Source organism: Coffea eugenioides, chromosome 5, assembly GCF_003713205.1.
Source record: "Coffea eugenioides isolate CCC68of chromosome 5, Ceug_1.0, whole genome shotgun sequence".
Taxonomy (NCBI): domain Eukaryota; kingdom Viridiplantae; phylum Streptophyta; class Magnoliopsida; order Gentianales; family Rubiaceae; genus Coffea; species Coffea eugenioides.
In genome coordinates this window covers 9,363,281-9,367,089 of record NC_040039.1, presented here as the reverse complement: position 1 = coordinate 9,367,089, position 3,809 = coordinate 9,363,281, and the positions used below count along the sequence as shown (strand labels likewise).

Below are 3,809 nucleotides of genomic sequence, written 5' to 3'. Positions count from 1 at the left end.
AAGTCTTGATATAAATTTTATTTTTGGTAGTTTGACAGCCATCAAATTTTGGCGCCGTTGCCGGGGAGCTGGTGCTTGAAATGATTTATCGCACGGGCTTGTTTAGCCTTTGTTTTATGTCTCGATCTTCCCGCACAAAAAGACTCGAATATGATCGCGAGATCGAGAAAATCGCATGGAGGTTGACGAAGGAGACGAAGTTGCAAAAGCAACAAGCTTCAGCGGCACAACTATCTGGACTTGAACAAAATCCGGACTTAAGTGATTCGTTATTTGACCTGGAAGCAAACTTGCCTAGATCCAACGAGACAATGGCAACCCAAAGGACCTTGACGGAGCTTGCAACTCCAAATGTTAACCAACAACCTCTGTGCATTACGTATCCTGACACTGAGGAGGCTTTTGAATTAAAATTTGGGCTAATTCACTTATTACCTACTTTTCGTGGGGTTGCAAGTGAGAACCCACACAAGTACTTGAAGGAATTCCATGTAGCGTGTTCAACCATGAGACCTCAGGGAGTTACTGAGGAACAAATCAAGTAGCGTGTGTTTCCGTTTTCCTTAGTAGACAAGGCTAAGGACTGGTTGTTCTACTTGCCATAGGGGTCCATCACCACGTGAGAAGGATTAAAACGACAAATTCCTTGAGAAGTTCTTCCCACTTCTAAGGCCGCCAACATTAGGAAGGAAATATGTGGGGTTAGGCAGGCAAATGGAGAAACTCTCTATGAATACTGGGAGCGGTTCAAACAAATGTGTGCCAGTTGCCCGCACTATCAAATTCCTGATCAACTGTTGATCCAATATTTTTACGAGGGACTACTACCCATGGATAGAAGCATGGTCGATGCAGCTAGTGGCGGAACTTTAGTTAATAAGACAACAGATGAAGGCAAACTACTGATCTCAAACATGACTGAGAATTCTCAACAATTTGGAGTCAGATCTGAGGGTGTGACTAGGAGGGTCAATGAGGTAAATCATTCTGATCTGGCGAATAAATTAACTGAACTAACGGCTCTGGTTCGTCAGATGGCAGTAGGGCAAGTACAGGCAGTTAAAGCCTTTGGGATATGTGCTGCCCCCGAACATGCGACCGACATGTGTCCGACCCTTCAAGAAGACCCTTACAAGCAAGGCAGCGCCATGGAAGGTCTGCCTGGACCACCACAAAGGCGAAATGACCCATATGCACTCACATACAATCCAGGATGGCCGAACCACCCCAATTTCAGCTATACTCAGAAACTTTTGGGTTTCCAACAACCATTCCAGCAAAGACAACCAGTACAGCAACCATCCACGTCTAATTCAGGTATGTCCCTAGAAGACATGGTTAAATCACTAGCTGACAGCACTTGTCAAATGCTGCAGGACCAGCAGAGATTTCAACAAGAGACACGCTCAAGCATTAGGAATTTAGAGGCGCAAATGACACAACTGGCGTCTTCAATGAGCAACTTTGAGAATAGTAAAGGGAAGCTACCATTTCAAGTAATCCCCAATCCAAAGAAGAATACAAGTACAATGCTTCTATGAAATGGAAAGGAGGTGCAGTCCTCAAAATCGGAGGCAACAGGAGTGGAAGATGAACGAATGTGTGGGGAGCTTGAGAAGAAAAAGGTAAGCACCCCGCCAAATATTCCTAAGACCCTTGATATTAACCCACCTTTTCCTAGCAGGTTGACTAAAGCAAAAAAAGAGGAATCAGAGAAGGAGATTTTGGATACCTTTCAGAAAGTGGAAATCAACATTCCTTTACTTGAGGCGATTAGGCAGTTGCCAAAATATGCAAGATTTTTGAAGGGGTTGTGCACTAACCGGAACAAACTTAATCTCCAAGACAAAGTAAGGGTAGGTGAGAATGTGTCAGCAGTCCTTCAAATAAAGTTACCACAGAAATGCAAGGATCCGAGTATGTTTACGATACCATGCATCATAGGCCAGAAAAGGATAAAAAAAGGTATGCTTGATTTAGGAGCATCTATTAACGTTATGCCTCTATCAATATTCAAGGCCTTAAACCTAGGACCTCTAAAAGATACAAATGTAGTAATTCAACTAGCTGATAGGTCAAATGTTTATCCTGAGGGTGTAGTTGAAGATGTTCTAGTGAAAGTTAATGAGTTTATCTTTCCTGCTGATTTTTACATTGTTGACATGAATGACGATAACTCAGTTAACTCAGTTGTACTCCTTCTGGGTAGACCGTTCATGAGTACAGCCAGGACCAAGATAGATGTGCATGAAGGTACCTTGTCTGTAGAGTTTGACGGGGAGACAATTACTTTTAACATTTTTTATGAGATGAAATACCCGAAGGATACTGAGTCTGTTAACTATGTTGCAGTCTCTAATTCCATTGTCCAAGAGCACCTTGAGCAGAATCTTATGGAGGACAAGCTAGAATTTGTGCTACAACAGAGTAAGATGAATGCAGACGTGGAAAGCGAGGACGAAGAGGATACTATAGAAGCAATTATGTCACTACACTCACTTCCTGCACTTTCCGACAGGTCAGTAGACTCATTTTTACCATTGCCTACTTCTATGAGAGAATTTTATCTTCTGTGGAACAGGCACCCGATTTGGAATTGAAAGAATTGCCAAAGCACTTGAAGTATGTTTACCTTGGAGATCATAACACTCTGCTGGTCATCATTGCAAATGATTTGACCGTGGTACAAGAAAAAAAAAACTCCTACGAGTTTTGCTGGAGTATAAACCAGCAATTGGATGGACGTTCAAAGGTATAAATCCATCCATTTGCATGCACCATATTCTACTTGAGTCAGAAGTAAACCCGTGAGGAAACGTCAGAGGAAACTCAACTCAGCCATAAAAGAGGTGGTAATGAAGGAGATTCTCAAACTATTGGAGTTAGGAATTATTTTTCCTATCTCCGATAGTGAGTGGGTGAATCCAGTGCATGTCATCCCTAAAAAGACCGGCATTACCCTTGTGTGGAATGAGAAGAATGAGTTGGTGCAATGAGATTCCAAAATGGATGGAAAATGTGTATCGACTTCAGGAAATTGAATGCGACCACAAGGAAAGATCATTTCCCATTACCATTCATCGATGAGATGCTCGAGCAATTAGCAGGTAAGTGTTTCTTTTGCTTTCTTGATAGCTACTCTGGGTATTATCAAATCACTGTTATCCAAGAGGACCAGCACAAAAACCACTTTCACTTGCTCGTTTGGCACTTTTGCTTACCGCTGTATGCCTTTTGGGTTGTGTAATGCTCGAGGAACATTTCAAAAAATGCATGATGAGTATTTTTTCTGATATGATTGAAAACTGCATTGAAATATTCATGGATGATTTCACAATTTATGGTGGTTCATTTGATCAATGCCTGCATCACTTAACAAAAGTTATACAGCGGTGCATTGAAATAAATTTGATCCTTAACTATGAAAAATGTCATTTTATGGTGAAAGAGGGTATTGTTTTGGGCCATGTTATTTCAACTTGGGGTATCGAAGTCGATAAATCAAAGGTTGATTTGACTACTAGCTCGCCTTACCCCACTAATGTCAAGGAGATTCATAGTTTTCTTGGTCATGCAAGCTTTTATAGGCGATTCATCAAGGACTTCTCACGAATTGCACAACCATTGTCCCAACTATTTCAAAAGGAAGCAACATTTGATTTTGAGAAGGCGTGTAAAGTGTCCTTCGATACATTGAAGAGCATGTTGACCATAGCACCAATCATTCAACCTCCAGATTGGAGCCTGCCGTTCGAACTTATGTGTGATGCCAGTCAGTATGCAGTGGGGGTTGTACTTGGTCAGAGAAG

General features: G+C 41.7%; 1 non-coding gene across 1 annotated transcript; it reads right to left on the bottom strand.

Moving 5' to 3' along the window:
* Positions 1-677: 677 nt before the first annotated feature.
* LOC113772684 lies at positions 678-784 on the bottom strand. Its single transcript, XR_003468645.1, has one exon. It is a non-coding gene; the product is annotated as a small nucleolar RNA R71 (small nucleolar RNA).
* Between the last annotated feature and the right edge of the window lie 3,025 nt (positions 785-3,809).